The sequence below is a fragment of the Panthera onca genome, chromosome C1 (assembly GCF_046562875.1).
Source record: "Panthera onca isolate mPanOnc1 chromosome C1, mPanOnc1 haplotype 2, whole genome shotgun sequence".
NCBI lineage: Eukaryota > Metazoa > Chordata > Mammalia > Carnivora > Felidae > Panthera > Panthera onca.
Genome location: NC_138346.1, coordinates 135,275,987 through 135,294,558, shown reverse-complemented (window position 1 = coordinate 135,294,558; position 18,572 = coordinate 135,275,987). Strand labels below are relative to the sequence as shown.

The window sequence follows — 18,572 nt, the reverse complement described above, 5'->3', positions numbered from 1 at the left end:
CAAACTCATCTCTTCCACACCTGCCACTTCTCTTGTTTTTCCAGTCTTGATAGGCCCACCCCATCCAATCTAGCCACCAGCTCCAAAAACCCAGGGCTCATCCATGACTATCCCACACTTCACCACGCACATGCCATCATATCACCAAACTCTCAGTTATTCCTACAGATTGCTTTTCACGCGTATGACTTGCTCTCCATCCCCCCTCGCCAGCATCTTGGCTCAAATTCATGACATCTGTACTTTTTACCACCTAACTTTTCTTCCAGTTTTGGTTAATTTTACTAGGTACCGTAGGACATGCAGTTTAGGCCACTGGGTACAATTCCAGCCATATATCTTACCACTTCTTCCCATCTTGTGAATGACTGGAATTCTGAATATATCCTACTCTTTCATGTACCTCAAATTTTAATGTGCTGGTTTTCAATTGGTTAATCTTTCTACCTGCGTGGGTCATTCTTGTCCTCCTAGTGTGCCTGCTAAACTTCTACTCCAGCCTTTCAGATTCTGTTTTATCAAATTTTTCCTGAAGACTTTCCCATCCCAACTCTACCACTCTCAAGTGGACTTGGGCATTTCCTCTGAGCTTCCATAGCACTTGTCCATTTTCCCCTAGACTGTTTGCCTACTCTCCTTATTTGTCCGTGTGTCTGTTTTCCTTTTTGAACTGAGAGCTCCTTGAGTGCAGGGACTGTGGCACATTCATGGTTGTGTTTTCTCACTCACTGCATTCATTTAGCGCCTGCTACACCACGGGCAACAAAATGAACAAAATGGTAACACATGAAGCATGCTTCACTGAATGAAACCCACAGATGAGGATGAGACTGTAGGAAACTCCAGAAACCAAGCTGAGAGGGGCCTGTGCGTCCTCACCCTGTCATGCCTATTACCCCAGCTCCACAGTGGCACCCAAAGGGAAGGAACTTCAGGAGAGCAGTCTTCATCACGTGCCAAGTGCTGGGACCCCCTTCTCTCTTGTTCTCACCAATTTTTGTTATCTTACTGCATTTGCCTAAAATACAAACTACTTGCAGCTCCCATTTCTAGCCCAGGACTTGCCTCAAAGACCTAACAACCGTTTTGGTCCATTCCATTGTAAATCTCCTTACACGGAGTTCATTCTATTTTCTCTTTGCTGTTCGAAGTGATGACACCCCTGCATCAGCCTTTGACCCGTGGACTGTGCCTCAGTGTTGGCCCTCATGGTCCACATTGCTTTTGAGATCAAGCCTGAAGATAGAGAGGGATATCTTGGGCAAGGCTAAAATGAATATCAGCCTAATTTAAAGAAAAAAAAAAAAGTAGAGCCATGGGAGAGAGTCCAGAGTCCAGACCTAACAGTTTTATCTGGAAATATCTGTTTGTCTTAACGCCCACTTTTCATGGCCTTGTGTCCATGTACAACACGTGTGCACTCATCCATGTGTTCTTCTGTTCATTTATTTCTTTGGGCGCTTCCTGAGCTTCTAGTCTATGCTAGACTCTGGGATAAAAAGATTTTAGAACAAAGACATTTTCCCTGCTCTTCAGATTGCTCATAATCTGGAAGGAGAGAGTTCCATGAATGATAATTATAAAACATAAAATAAATGTGTCAAAATAAAGGGACAACTGACTGGCTCAGTTGGAAGACCATGCGACCTTGATTTAGGGGTTGTGAGTTCGAGCCCCACAATGGGAGTAGAGATTACTTAAAAGTAAATAAATAAAAATTAAAAAAAATAAATGTGTCAAAGTAAATATGCACAGGTCTAACAGTAACAGAGGAGAGAGTGTACAATCTTAAAGGTAATATCTGGTGCCTGACATAATCCCAAAATGTTAAATATTTCATGCAAGGCTTTGTATAACCCTGCTCCACTTTTCTAACCTTCTTTCTTTTGGTTTTATTATTTCTTTATACAATTAAACTCTCTAAAGTCCAACCATATGTGACACTACCACAGAAGATGCTCATCGGGCATTTTAGATAGATTTTATTTTATTCTATTTTATTTTATTTTATTTTAATTCAAGGTTGTGAAGTAAGACTAATTTATTTGGGGGAGGAAATTTGATAGAATAGATTTGTCTTCAATATAGCCAACCTTCTACCAGCACTATGCATCACCCCAAATGATAAATAATCTTAGTTTCACAGATAATCTTAAAATCATGCATAGTTAAATTTAGGATGCATTTTTTTGCTTTCCTACTCTATTATCTTACCTAGGAGATATGCCCCGTAGACTTTCCCTTTTTCAGGCTGTCAGCATTTAAAATTTAAAATTAACATGCATTTTCTAACCATATGCCAATGTTGATAAGTTTCTGATGAATGATGAGGAAGGAAACTGTCTGAGGACAAAAATTTGTCTTGCACAATCCCCAAACGAATATATGTTTAAATGGCTGTTTTCATTGTTCTCCTGTGTGTGTCTGTGCATGTGAAGTCAAGATATGAACAGCTTGCAGAAAAATAGTCCAACTCCTATATCAAAGAGGTCTATGATACATGTAATAGCAGTGTTCACAAGTGTATTTTCGAAACAGCCTTTGGGTGGAGTTCTATTACTGCCAACGGATTTAGTTGTTGTGGTTTATTCTAACACTTACTGTCACTTTGAACAATTAAGGTTGTTTGATCCAACGTTAGAAGACTGCATTTCATGAGAACGAAGACAACATCTCCTCTAGCTGTCTGGGCCAGCAGTGTGCGTCACACCACAGACAGCCTGCCCAGCCACTTCTTTCCGGTTCCTGTTTTTGTCTGAAAAATGGCAAAGTTGGGAATTAAAAATGAGTTGTAAAAGCCCCCAGCGTGATTCTTTGTAGTCAAATGTAAATGTAAATAAAAGCATACTAGGTTTGGAAATCAAATATGAAAGTGCATACAGTATTAATCCCTTTTTAAAGGAAATTTAAATATATCCAATGAAATAGCTCAGCTACTCCCTCTTCCTTTTGTGTTTTCAGCCTTTGTCAGAACACTGGTTCTCCAGCCTTAGATTACACAGATGCTGTAGTTTCCCTTTGCCTGATGCCCGTTCCCTGGTAACTAACTGCACTCTTCTTTACGAACTCATTTTAATCTCATGCTTCACCAAATGCAATCTGATCCTGCCCTCAAGAAAGCGCTTCATCAAAACTGGCCAATCCCTAACCCCATTTGCCACTGTCAGGTCATTATTTTATCCGCCTTTTTTTTTTTTTTAATAATTATTTATTTTTGAGAGAGAGAGACTGAGCATGAGCAGGGGAGGGGCAGAGAGAGAGGGAGACACAGAATCCGAAGGAGGCTCCAGGCTCCAAGGTGTCAGCACAGAACCCGATGAAGGGCTCGAACCCAGGAACTGTGAGATCATGACCTAAGCTGAAGTTCCACACTTAACTGACGGAGCCACCCAGGCTCCACCTTTTTTTTTGAAGTCTTCAACACCAACCACTTCTCCGGATTGTTAACCCTCAGATATCTTTCCATCCTCATCTTTCTTCTCTATCTGACTTTGAAATTGTATTTCTGCTTCGTGCCTGTCTCAGGTTCCTGTCTTTGTCCCTCTTTTCCTCCTTTTACATTCTCACTTGACAACCTTATTTTTTTTCTAGTTTTTTTCCTGCAATTTCTTAACCCTGAAAAGAACTTGAAAAAAACAAAAAAAAGCAATGAATGTCTATTGTAACAATATAAAGAATACAGTAGACTATCCAGTAAAGGATTGATTAGCTGTCTCTCCTCCCATAGATTTATTTTGTATGTATATATGTATGTGTTTATATTTACACATATATGTATATAGTAATATATTTATATATACATATTTATATATGTATATATTTTGTTACAAAAGTGGAATCATATTACATATTCTACAATTTGTATTTTTTCTTTATAACATACCATGGATATCTTTTCTAATTGATGCAAATGGAGCTATTGAATCTTTTAAAGGACTTCATAGTATTCTGTCATATGGAAGTACCATACTTCTAAACTCCTTATGGACATATTCACATGATTATCCCACCAGCTAATCAAAATCAACCATCAAAAACCCAACATTATAGTTTGCATTTTAAACCATTGCATATCTGTAGCCTGTATTCCATATCTTGGTTAATAATATCACCATCTGTTCATGTGTGAAATGTGAATGCTAGCACTAACATTTCTCCAAAGTTGTGGATGTGAATTTTACTCTCTATTAGAAACTTGCCCCTGGGTATGATGCCACAGATGCCTCAGGCTCTCCTACCCCAGACCAAATCTTCATTGGGTAGTACAACTCTCAACTTGAGTAATTCAGTCAAAATGCCTAGGAGTTGGCTTTTTCACTTCCCATGTCACTGAGCTTGTCCAGTTTTATCACTGAATATCTCTTGATTTTATTCTATCTAGTCTTTCTCTATTATCATTGTCTTAGTAGGATTTCCTTCTCTCTCATTTGACCCTTGCAACAGTGTCTTTACTATTACCATTCTCTGCTCACTCCCACTCTCCTCCCCTGTGACCCATCCATTTGCCAAGCTTTCATTAACCTGCTTCTCATCTAAAGGGTAGATAGAGGGGGTGCCCAGATGGTTCAGTTGGTGTGTGTCCAACTCTTGATTTCTGCTCAGGTCATGTTCTCAGAGTCATGAGACAGAGCCGCACGTTGGGGCTCTCTCTCTCTCTCTCTCTCTCTCTCTCTCTCTCTCTCTATCTCTCTCCTCTATACTTGCACATGCACTCTCTCTCTCTCTAAAATAATAAAAAAATAAAAAAAAAAATAAAGGGTAGATAGATCTGTCCATAACTATGCAGCTCAAAGATCTTCACTAACTCCCATCCACACACAGAATAAAGTTCACACTCTTTAGCTTGCAATGCAAAACCTTCCTATCCCCTACCTAGCTTTCTGATCTCATTCTTATTTCCCAGCTGTGTCTTGCAATTCATGCTTTTGCAATTCCAAACTACTTACACACATACACACACACACACACACACACACACACACACACACACAATAAGGTTTTTAAGACCTCCACATACTTACAAATGTTAATTCCTCTCTGTGAGATGGCTTCCTGCACCCCCTTACCTTAAAAACTCCTATTTATTCTTCAAAGTCGTACTCCACCATCTTTGCTCAATAGAGTCTTCCCTAATTCTCCCTAGGCAAAATAAATTCCTTCTTTCTTTACTATTTGTGAACTTTCCACTCATATTATTGCATCTATATGTATATACACACATATTTATTGCATATTATATTATTATCTGTTTCCTTCACTGTCACCCCTAGACTTATTTTCTACCCTAGTTCTTTGATAGTAAAGACCAGGTATTAACTCATATTTGTATATTTAACATCTGCCACACTTCTGGCATATAATAAGTGCTCAGTAAATTTTTATTGGGGTAAATTGAGTAATGACTTCATTCCTTTGTCTCCCTGAGCGTCTATATCCAACCATCTCTTTACAATGCCACCTCCTCAATTTTAGTGCCTCTCTTTCATTTCATTCCCTCCACCGTTAGCATAGACAAGAGCTGGTTCCCTTTCATCTATGCACTCAACTGCACTTGCTAAATACGTGTAGTTCAGGGAATATAAAGTGATGGAAAACATGGTGTCTGGCTGGAGAAGCCTGTGACCACTCTCTGTGGAACAGACAGACAAACCGACCAATCACTGAAATAACTTTGTGGCCCATAATTTTCTCCCAATCGAATGTCCCTTTTACAGTACCCTCAAGCTATTCCTCATAGCTCTGCTCATTACTTTGGAACTCAAAACCCTGTGGCTTTCTATTTATTGAGAATAAAGATTCACCATTTAGGCTGGCATTCAGGAGTCTGCCTTTTACATCCTGCTCCCCCTCTCTCCTTTCCTCCACTACTTCTTGATCTTACCCATTCTTCAAAGATGAATTCAAATATCTTTTCCATGAAACCTTCCAGGATCCTTCTAGAAATAATTAGCATGTCACTTCTTTTGTTACATTAATGTGCATCCTTCTTTGTGTTATAATTATTTATGTCTACATCTATCTCCATTAATAGAGTGGGGCAGCAATAAGATTGGGGCACTTTTTTTCTTTTTTGGCTTCACAAAATCAATACTTACAGAAATATACTAGGCTTTTAAATTTGAAGCTTATTTCTTATTCCATTTGAGGATTGTTCATTCTTCCCATATTCATAGTTCTCAGTGATATTTCTATGAGCTTTACAGAATCAAATACCATGATGGTAAAACTTATATTTTATAAAGAATATGGGTTTTGGGGTTTTTTTTTGTAAAATAACTTCACAGCAAATGTAACTAATTCTCTAGAAAGGATGTTATTGCCTAGAGTCACAGTGAAATTACATAGCAACAAACCTTCATTAATGAAGAATAATTATTGTAGTGTGGTAATCTCAAATGCAAAATAGTATTATAATAAAGTATGTGTATCACACTTGTCCAAATGAATTAATATTGCTTACTCTTTTGATTAAAAGTTCAAAGATTTTTTAATCGTGTCTTTGCACATTTTGCATGTAATCTGCTGAATCCAGCAATAAGTGATAACAAACCTATCGTTTATGTAAATGTTCACAAGCTTGACGGTAATGAAGCTTGGATTAGCTTTTTCAGAGGAATGAGGAGTGCAAATATGTAATCTTCTCACATGCATGCAGGCTAGGATGATTCTTTTTTTTTTTTTTTTTTTTTTTTTTCCAGTTGAGAGCTCTTTACTGATGCAAAAGTGATTTTATGTTGCTTTTAGATCCTTATTTGATACATTTGGCCTGGAGGACAAATGACTGGAGAGAGTTGCTGTGAAGCCGAGTAGAAACATGGAGAGCTATGGCAGAATTGTATGAAAGAGATGAGTTGTGCTTCTTACAATTAAAATTAAATATTATTTATCCAGATACACTAAACTTATTACTATTAGAAATCAATAGGGGTGCCTGGGTGGTTCAGTCAGTTGAGCATCCAACTTCAGCTCAGGTAGTGATCTCACAGCTACTGAGTTTGAACACCAGAGCCTGGAGCCTGCTTTGAATTCTGTGTCTCCCTTTCTCTCTGCCCATCCCCCACATGTGCGCGCTCTCTCGCTCTCTCTCTCTCTCTCTCTCAAAAATGAATAATAAAAAATTTTTTAATTTTTTTTAATGTTTATTTATTTTTGAGACAGAGACAGAGTGTGAACAGGGGAGGGGTAGAGAGAGAGGGACACAGAATCTGAAACAGGCTCCAGGCTCTGAGCTGTCAGCACAGAGCCCAACGCGGGGCTCGAACCCATGAACAGTGAGATCATGACCTGAGCTGAAGTCGGATGCTCAACTGACTGAGCCACCCAGGCACCGCCCCCCCCCCCCCGAAAAAACATTTTTTTAAAGAAATCAATTTTTCTTCTTATCTTTCTCCAGTACAGAATCAAGTCTAGGGTCAGGAATTGTATTTTTTTTTAATTTTTTTTAATGTTTCTTCATTTTTGAGAGAGACAGAATGTGAGCTGGGGAGGGGCAGAGAGAGAGGAGGAGATACAGAATCCAAAGCGGGCTCCAGGCTCCGAGCTGACAGCAGAGAGCCTGATGCAGGGCTCAAACTCAGAAACTATGAGATTGTGACCTGAGCCTAAGTCTGTTCCTCAGTCTACTGAGCCACCCAGGCGCCCCAGGAATTGTATTTAATTGTTATATTTCTTTGCTTCTTTTTATCTGGAACTTTCTGCAGCTTTTCTTCGTCTTTTATGACCTAGACTTTTTTTTAATGTTTATTTATTTTTGAGAGAAAGAGAGACATAGCACAAGTGGGGAGGGGCAGAGAGTGGGGGAGATACAGAATCTGAAGCGGGTTCCAGACTCTGATCTGTCAACACGGAGTCTGACATGGGGCTCGAACCCACCAACTGCGAGATCATGACCTGGACCGAAGTTGGAGGCTTAACCGACTGAGCCACCCAGATGCCCCTAGGACATTGACATTTTTGAAGAATACATCTTCTCTCTCCCCTTTATACAGAATGCTCCTTATTTACATGTTTTATTTCAAAGAATTATATTTTATGTTTTAAAGGCCTTATCCTTTAATTAAATATAAAAATGTTCAAGTATCTTTCTTTCAGTTCTTTTAGGAGTTCATTTTTAAAAAAATCGTTGATACATCAACTAATGAATAAACAAAATATGGTATATTTAATCAAAAGAATATTATTCAGCCATAAAAGGGAATGAAGTACTAATATATGCCATAACATGGATGAACCCTGAAAACATTTCACTAAGTGAGAGAAGCCAGACACAAAAGGTCACATATTGTATGATTAAATTTATATGAAATGCACAGGCAAATCCATAGGCCCAGAAAGCAGATTACTGATTGCCAGAGACTGGAAAGAGGAGAGAGACTGGATACAGAGCTCCTTTTTGGGGTGATAAAAACATTTATGAATTATACACATTAAAATGATAAATTTTATGTTATGTGTTTTTTTCCATAATGTGTAAAATTTTTTGATCCATTTATGTATAGTTGGTTTAAAAAATTAGGTAGGAATCAGTTTCAGTTTTGTTTTGTTTTGTTTTCCCAACGGGCTATCCATCACCATAATGTCCAAATGATAAATTGGTTTTGAGCCAATGATTTCAAATGCCTCTTTTCATTGTATTCTGTATTCTTATATTGATTTGAGTCCCTTTTTGGACTTTCTGTTCTGACCCAGAGTTCCATCTGCCTCTTCCTATGCCGACAGCATACTATTTTATGTAATGTAGCTTTACGTTATGCTTTGATATTTTACAGGACCAATTCCCTGCTCAATTCTTCACTCCCAGAATTCTTCCTTTGCAGAATTTTCCTGGAAGTTTTGGTACTTTTGCTATACAAGATAAATATTATAATCTTCACTCAGGTTCCTTGTTAAAGCTTTAGAATTCTTCTGATAGACTTTTTTTTTTAAGCAATTTTAGGTTCATAGTGAAAATGAGTGGAAAGTACAGAGTTCCATGTACTCCATGACCCCCACTCCCAATACACACATACACATAGTCACAACCTTCCCATCACACAGGACCAGAATGGTACATTTGTTGCAATGAATGAGCCGTCATTGGCACATCATTATCACCTAAGTCCATAGTTCATATTAGGGTTAACTCTTGATGTTATACATTGTAGTGTACCTTGTTCATTCTTGGTATTGTATATTTGCCTTTTGACAAATGTATAATAACATATATCCATCATTGCAGTATCATACAGAACATATTCACTGCCCAAAAAGAATCCTCTGTGCTCTGCCTATTCATCCCTCCCTGTCCCTCAACCCCTGATAACTACTGATCTTTTTACTGTCTGTATAGTTTTGCTTTTTCCAGAATAGTTGGAATCATACAGTATGTAGCCTTTTCAGATTGGCTTCTTTTACTTAGTAATATGTATTTAAGTTTCCTCCATATTTTTATGGCTTGACAGCTCATTTCCTTTTGGCACTGAGTAATATTCTGTTATCTAAGCTATATTCTGTTTCTAAGCTATTTATCCATTCACCTACTAAAAGTTATCTTGGTTGCTTCCAAGTTTTAACAATTATGAATAAAGCCACCATAAATATCTATGCCTAGGTTTTTGTATGGATGTAAGTTTTTATTTTCAAGTAATCTCCACACCCCATGTGGAACTCACAACCTGAGATCAAGAGTCACATGCTCTACCAACTGAGCACCCCTGTGTGGCACCCCTGTGTGGACATAAGTTTTCAGTTCCTTTGGGTAAATACCAGAAACACAATTGCTGGGTCATATGATGAGAATATGTTTCATTTTCTAAGAAACTGCAAAACACTCTTCCACAGTGGCTGTACCATTTTGCATGCTCACCAGCAATGAATGAGAGTTCCTGTTGTGTCACATCTTTGTCAGCATTTGGTGTTGGTATTCTGGATTTGGGCCATTCTAATAGGTACATAGTGGGCTATTGGAATTTTGACTGCCAAATTTATCCTCTAGTTTGGGATTAGCTCTCCATTATTCAAGTCTTCTTTTATGTCTCTAAGTGGATATTTATAATTTTTTCAAGTAAGTTCTATATATTTTTGTAACATTTATTTCTATTTATTTACATATGTCTTATATTATCTATGACACAATTTCCTTTACATTTTCCAAACTATTTTCTGTGTCTGACAGTTACTGATTTTTATATTTCTTTTATACTGATTACCTTACTGAAGTCCAGTTCTAGATGACATAATATAGTTATAATAATTTTACCTCCTATCCATGTTTATACTTCTTATTTAGGTGCTTTCTTGAGAAATTCTCATCCACATACTTGTCTTTCATCCATCTGGCATAAATAAATTCAGCTCCCTCCTCTTTAGCTGTGGCTCTCAATCTATTTCTGAATTTCAGACTCCTCTCTAGACTTGAGACATCTTTTTATTCGTTCAACAAATATTTATCAAGCGCTTACTGTGAACTAGACCCTTTCCAGATATATCTTCTGGAATAGTAAAACAACTAACTCCTAACAAAGAAAGTTTTATTTATAAGAGAATAACACTGCTGTGTTGTTATTATAATGTTTAAGTTTTGCAAGATAGTGCATTTCATTACAAAGAATCTCCAGTTTCTCAAGCAGTTCATATTTGTAAAATTATGCCAAAACTACATTTACCCAGCATCCTGCAATGTATTTTGGTGTCTCTGCAGCTCGTTTGATCCTGGAAATCCCATTTTTACATGTTTCAATCTTAAATTTGGGATAAAGAACTCCAACATGTAATGTTTTATCAAAAGAATATATGGTGCCAACCGTCATGAGGATTTAAGACAGTGATCACAAATAAATGTGATAAATCATTTACTTGAATGGTTAACCCAGCAGATTTTAAACAGACTCTTTTTTTTTTTTTTTTTTTTTTTTCAACGTTTATTTTTGGGACAGAGAGAGACAGAGCATGAACGGGGGAGGGACAGAGAGAGAGGGAGACACAGAATCGGAAACAGGCTCCAGGCTCCGAGCCATCAGCCCAGAGCCCGACGCGGGGCTCGAACTCACGGACCGTGAGATCGTGACCTGGCTGAAGTCGGACGCTTAACCGACTGCGCCACCCAGGCGCCCCCCAGCAGATTTTAAGTCAAAGTTTACAATTTATTTTTTATATTTTCCCACTGGCTTGCTTTGATGATTCATCTAAAGCCACATGATTAGCTCAACTTCAAACCTCTATCAGCATATTATAGAACTGGTATCACTCTTGAGAAAAAAGATCTGCAGGAGTTTAGGAAGTGGGAGGTCATTTGAGAAGGTTCAGAAAATAGACAAGTTGTTTATATGCAACTGTGGTTATTCTGTAAGGAGAGAAAGTCAGAAGACTGGGGTTTAGGTACTAGATCTTGCATTATGTAGGGAGAATTACAGCTCTTTTCTCCAGCTATAAGATGAGAATAAGTGTACTTACTCCTCTACTTCAGACCAATGTTAGGAGAATAAATTAGATAACATATGACAACCTTATAATATTCTTGTTATTGTGGAATGTTAGGAAAGATCACCTAGTCAAACCTTTTCAGTGCAAGGAATCCCATATACAGTGCTCCTAACAAGTAGATAGGTATTAGGCTTGATGAGGGAGTGTGGGGCAGGCTGAGGACAAAATACAAGCTGGCACACCCCTCGCCCCTCCCCCACAGGTGGAATATGTGTGATATTCCTAGGACACTCCTGGCTACCCAAGAACAAAGGAAGGGGGTTTAAGTGCTCGCCATGGTAAAGTGAGAAACTAAGGCAAATGAAAAACTAAATTCCCTTACCACCTGCAGCCCATTGACAAGTCCTTGAAATCAACCGAGTGACCTTCCTCTAAGATCTCAGCTGCCTTGATGATGACACTTTGCTAGGGGCAAAGGAGAGTCCTAGCTTAACATTATCCCAACCTCCAGGATCCTGTAAGTTTGCTTCCTTTACCTCAACTGCCCCAAGATGTATTCTGGCAATCGTACTCCAAGCTTATGGCCCCCTGATATACATCTGAAGGTTCTCATGACTGAGGTTTTACTAAATGATAATAAATGGTGTTTTCCTAGCAACAGCTAGCCCCTCAAGGTCCTGGAAACTTTGCTTCTAAAATTCCTTAGAGACTTACTCTATCCCTGACCCCCTCCCAACCTGAGTGTATGTAACGAGTTACCCATCATGACCCCATGCAGCTCTTCCTGCCCATAGGTCCTGTCCCTGTGCTTTAAATAAAATTATCTTTTTGCACCAAAGATGTCTTAAAAAATTCTTTCTTGGCCATGAGCTCCAGACCACCCCACCATCACCCCAAAACCTCATCAGGATCTGCTATGTAATAGAGAAATCAAAGGTTATAGAGAAAAGTACTCTATTAAAAAGGGTAAATACTAATATAAGGTATTAACTAATACCTTACTAACTAACTAAATACTAATATAAGGTATTAACACATACTCTAATGATGAAGACTAAAATGGGGGAAATCATCTTAACCAGCAGGTTTTTTTTAAGTTTATTTATTTATTTTGAGAGAGAGAGACACACACACAGAGAACAGGGGAGGGGCAGAGAGAGAGGGAGAGAAAGAATCCCAAGCAGGCTCCTCACTGACAGCAATGCTGGGGGCAGGGAGTTGGGGGGTGGGGGGTGGGAGTGGTACCTAGATCTCACAAACAGGAGTTCATGACTTGAGCTGAAGTCGAGTCAGATGCTCAACAGACTTAGCCACCCAGGCACCCCCAGTTATTTCTGTATAACAAAATATTCTAAGGACACATGGAATTTTCTAATGTCAGATCCTTTGGAGGCAATGCCAAATGATATGGGATATATAAACTCACAATATATTTAAATCTACTCCTAGCTACTGAACACTTAGAAGGTTTTTCTTCCCAAATAAAGAAAATAACTTTAATTTTTGATATTTAAAATTTGGGATAACTATGTATTACATTTAGCAAATGTCAGATTTTCTATTCCAATGTGACTCAGCAGTGATAAAAAGTAAAAAGATTCTAAAAGCAAAATAGTTGCTGTCAGTGGAAATAAAGTGCTTCAGGTTTGTTTGCATTACAGTCCCAGAACAAAACAAAACAAAACAAAAAAAGAATCAAAGTACTGTCATGTTGAGAAAATGCTTAAATTACCTAAAACATCAATAATGGCCAGGCTAGCCTGTTATGTATTGACCATCTCTACCAGTGAAATAAGAACATGGAACATGTACTATTTTCATCATAAATACTATTTAATAAAAAATTGGAGACAGGACATACACAGAAGAAAGCCTTTCTTTTTCTGGTTTCAACATCACTGACATCATCCTTCCTAAAATAAATAAATAAATAAATAAATAAATAAATAAATAAATAAATAAATTACACAATCCATTGGCCTGAAATGAGGTTCTCATTAGTTTTTCTCCCACAAGTGAATAGGCCAACAAAAAGCTGCATTCCAACTAGGTTGTCTCCTTGAAAACATTTATTTTGTGTTCTTTAAAATGCTTTTGTGCAAGGAAGACTCATGACAATGGTGTTGATTGACAAAAGGAGGGCCTTGATTGTGTTTATAAACAAACACAAGACCTGTGACTTCAAGTTGCAATGCAAACATTAAACAAAAATATGCTGCCTTCTCAGACTGAAAAATGCAGGACCTTTAGTCAAAAAGAAAATATATTGATTAAGTACCTGTCAGATACGTAACACTAGACATAAACTTTTTTTAAAATGGAAGAGAGGAAAATCTATAGCCAATTTAATGAACTTATTTCTGTTTCTTGGCTCACCTAAAATTCTGCTATAGTATTTTTCTTCTTCACTAAAAGTGTTCAAATACCACAATCTATTAGCAAATATAGCCTAAAATACTGTGTTTTCATAAAATTTTGCACATTTTCTTTATGGCATTTACTAAAAAATATTCTTAGTTCTCAGGAAAAAAGGAGTGGATCTTTATTACTTCTTAAAATGGTTTCAGAGAAATAAACTGTTGGAAGTTCCTTTACTATCTTTTTTTTTCTTCAAATGAAGTACATCCTGTCTGAAAGAGAATTACTAACAAACTAAAAGCAAGAGTTTCAGGGTAACTGAATTTAAAAATATTTTGCATTGAAAGAAAGTTCTGATATGTTCTGAGCATATCAGATGATAGGCTTTAGTATAAAAAAAAAGCTCTTCAAGGTACTATGTTAAGCCATGATAGCTTTTAAAACACTTGTTAAACAAAGTTGTGACTCATGCTTGTGGTCAGTGTATGAGGAATTAGAAATTGTTTGAGTTTCAATAAATCAGATCTTAGAATTGGTGAGGTAAGGTATTGCTACGTGGTAATGCAATTTGTAGAATTTTGCAGCTGTGTGACTAAAGGAATATACTTTATGATAACTTAAACTGTGACTCTATATATTATACTTTGGCATCAGGAGTAGGGAACTTAAATTCTTAAGGAATAAGGCTTGGTACCCTTGGTGCTCTTTCCTTAAAACACCCTGGAGAACGGAGCAGGGAAGCCACTCTCTTCCAGGTCTCAGCTTCTGACTTCTTAGGGTCAGAACTTCCATCAGTGGAGCAAGTAGCAACAACAGTAGCAGCAAACAGCAACAGGAGCAACATGCATTTTCTTCCATATCAACTTAATATCAACTGACTCTTAGCAACATAAGTATTTTTATAGTCACCACTGCAGAGGAAAAAAGTGCAAGGGCAACTGTAGGCACAGGAAAGTTCCTTAGAAGAAAGAGGGACAGAGTAGAAAGATGCCGCCATTTGTTGCCGACACCAGAAACCTGGGTGACAGTCATGCTTTATGCCTTCCTTGACTCCCCACCCACATCCAGATATTCCAGACTGAAAATTATTCCTATCCAGTGTTTCTCGAAAGTGTCCACTTCTTTCTTTCCCTGGTACCCTGACATAATTTAAGCTACCTTTTTATCTCATCTGGCATTTTGTAACAGACCCCTGGCTACCACCACTCATCCAGCCATCCTCCATGTGAGAACCAAAGTGAGATTTTTTTTCCCCAAAGTTTATTTATTTATTTTGAGAGAGAGAGGGAGTATGCACTGTGTGCGCGAGTGGGGTCGGGCAGAGAGAGACCCCCAAGCAGGCTCCTCTCAGTCAGCACAGAGCCTATTGCCAGGCTCAAACCCAGGAATGTGAGATCATGACCTGAGGTGAAACCAAGAGTCAGACTCTCAACTGACTGACTGAGCCGCCCAGGAGCACTCCCCCCCACCCCCGACATTTTACATAAAGTTTGTTTGTTTGGAGAAGGAGCACACAAAGTGAGCTTTCTAAACTTCAAGTCTCCCTTGTGTAAAACTTCAGTAATTTCCCATTGCTGTCAGGATAGAGTCCACACTTCCTCATGTAGCTTTGGAGCCCCTTCCTGATCTGAGACTCTTCTAGCAAATACTTCTGAAGTTCCACCTCTTTATTCTCCGAATTACTGAAATTTCAGTTCTCTGAACAAGTGACGTTCTCAGCTCTGAATCTTTGCATGTTCCCAGCATGTTCCTACCCCTGCCTACCTCTCCTGTGTCAGGTCATACACTGTCCGCTCGGTGCCCCATGGCTCCACCTTGGGCTGGGAATGCACACTGGTCTTCTCTCTTAGGGATGCTTGTGTTTTCTCTGGTTCGAACGCTCCTCCCCAATTATGAAGTACAGTGTATACCTATGAGACAGCAGCATGGTACACTCAATAGCTATATGCAAAACTAGCATGAGGGAGAGTAGGTGCATATTTTAAGCACATCTTGAAAACAGTTTCAGAAGTATGAAGTTCTCAGAAACCACAGTGGAAAACTAATATATAGACCACTGAAAATGAAACAAGAGAATGATTCTTTTTGAATGACATTTGGAAAACTGAGAGGCTGAGACAGAATCTAGACAGGTCCTCCAGGTCGCATAAGGGGTTGCTAAAACTTCCAAAGATGAACTACTTACGCTGCATTATAATAAGTAGCTCATGGTCCATGAGCAGTGGATGTTTCCAGGCCAGCGGGGAAAGCAAAGATATCCTCAACCATGTAAGAGATCTGTTGAGTAATGGATTGAGACTGAGTTTCTATTTTTTGTCATGTTCCTCTGAATTATCTCCAGACCTGTATTTCCAATCTGATTGTGTATGTCACTACTTGGGCATCCCACAGGCACCTCTCAGAAGACCTTACCTGTCCAGAACAGAATTTGTCACTTTTCTCTCAACCTGCTGCTTTTCCAGTGTTTTCTCTTCTAGTTAGCGGCACCTCCATCCACTCAGATATCCAAGCAAGAGATCCAAGATATCCACTAACATGTTCCTGCAGTAAAAAACAAAAACAAGCAAACAAACAAAAAAACCAAACAACTCTTACCACCCACATGCAACATGTCACCCTCTCCTCTTGATACTACTTTCTTCATTTTTTTATTTGAGTACAGTTGACACATGATGTTATGTTAGTTTCAGGCATATAACATAGGCATTCCGACAAATCTGTATGTTATGGTATGCTCACAAGTGTAGCTACAATCTGCCACCTTACGACACTATTAAAATACCTTTGACTACACTCCCTATGCTGTACCTTTAATTTCATAATAGTGTTCAAACCCATTGACTTCTCTTCATCCTCAGTGCCTCTACTTCAACGAAGGCTACACTCATTTCTGAATAATGAAGGTCCCTGATTGGTTTCCGTCCCTCCAATCTTGCCTTACCCTCATTCATTCCCCGTATTGCAGCCAGAGTTCTGTTTCCAAAGTTCACGTTTAATTATGTTGCTTCTTCTGTTTAAGACCTTAGAGCGATTCTCCATTGCTCTCAGGATAAAGCACTTGGTGAATATCTGTCGAATGACTTATCTTCTCAAATATTCAGAATAACATTAAGTTAGGCAGTATTATTCTATTTTGCAAGTAAGGGCACCAAGACTCAAGTGAAGAACTTAACCCAGAGTCAAACTGTCAGGTTTGTCTGACTCCTGAGGTGGTACTGTTTCTGTATCACACTGCCTATCCTTTCTCTCAGGAGACGGCTTCTTCACATAGATAGTGAAAAAAGACTGCTGGTTACACAATGCGTTTCTGCCAGTCATACACGAGTAAACAATTTCTGGTTCCCATAGCATTGTACTAATTGCTTTATAGAAATATCTTGTACTGCAGTAAAAAATGTGATTAACCAGGAAGTGCAATTAAGCAGATTTTATTTTAAGAGCACGCAGAGAAAAGAGATTGTAAGCTTTTAGGCAAAATCTCAATATTACCAAAAACAAGCTGATAGGAATTTTTTTTTAAGCAGGCTTCACACCCAGCATGAACTTACGACCCTGAGCCAATCAGGACCTGAGCTGAGATCAAGAGTCGGACACTTAACCACCTGAGCCACCTGGGCGCCACAAGCTGATAAGAATTTTTAAGAACAGTTTCCAGGGTAGTAACTTGGAATTTCTACACGTAGAACTCTGCTGTCCATACCTTTCTATAGCAGGTATAATGACCATCAGATAGAGCTTTTGCCTGGCATAGGAGCTGGCACAGAGTAGATGTCCAGTAAGTATTTGTCACATGAATGAATTAATAAAGGGGAAAAGTAAAAGTGTTGCTGGCTATGATGGCCAGTTTTACTTTTAAAAGTAAAAGTAAAAAGTGAAAGTAATCTTCAGCATTCTAAGATGCACGGTCATTTATCACGGTCATCATATTCTTCCTACTAAGGGAAGATAGTAAAGTAATATATGTTAGCTAAGTTTCCCACTACATAGATCAAAACAAAAAAGTTTTCTTATTCTCAATAAACTAGAAGATTCATTCAATCAGAACCATTTATTTCCTAAATGTGGTGGTAAAAAACACATCTGATTCAAGTTTTTGGAGTTTCTACCAAAATTTAGCATATATATAAATATACGTGTGTGTTTGTTTTCAACTATGAATTTAGCTATATTGAGAAAGAAGATTGACATAATCGGATGAAATAAAAGTTTTTATTTATTTGCAGATTTTAGATATCATAGTTTTCCCAGTCTAGCTAATATTTCAGACTCCCTCGTGGTCATTTTTTCCCTAGTCCTCTTCACAGTTATATACTGTGGAGTTACTTAATAGATGATAATTTTAACCAAGGATCATATTTGTCATATTAAAACAAATGTAAAGTATCCTGGGGCGCCTAGCTGGGTCAGTCAGTAGAGCATGGGACACTTGATCTTGGGGTTGTGAGTTTGAGTCCCACATTGGATGTAGAGACTACTTAAAAAGTTTTAAAAAAATTGTTTTTAAGTAGAATATCCTGAGTTCCTGGGTAAAATGTATAATAGATAATTCTTCACTAGTCAGGAAAAAGATAAAATTCAAATTGTATATATCACATACTATATTTCTAAGTCTCTCTTTTTACAGTAAAAAATTACACTTATAATATTGCGATAACATTGCATTAAACCTTTTAATACACAAATCTACAGTATGAAGATTTTAGAAACATACAACTTAGGAAAATGAAATCTTACTTTTCCTGTTAAAAACTAAAAAAAAAAATTATTGTTTATTTTTAAAGGAGAGAGAGACAGAGTGTGACTGGGGGAGGGAC

General features: G+C 38.0%; 2 long non-coding RNA genes across 4 annotated transcripts in view; one reads left to right on the top strand and one right to left on the bottom strand.

Annotated features, from left to right (window-relative positions):
* LOC132671832 (uncharacterized) overlaps positions 1–18,572 on the top strand; it is a 197,899-nt gene that overhangs the window by 85,606 nt on the left and 93,721 nt on the right. The window lies entirely within an intron of this gene.
* Positions 14,976–17,186, bottom strand: LOC132671833 (uncharacterized). The gene is made up of 3 exons (XR_013557469.2): positions 16,171–17,186; positions 15,944–16,035; positions 14,976–15,668 (listed from the first exon to the last, which is right to left on the bottom strand). It is a non-coding gene; the product is annotated as an uncharacterized LOC132671833 (long non-coding RNA).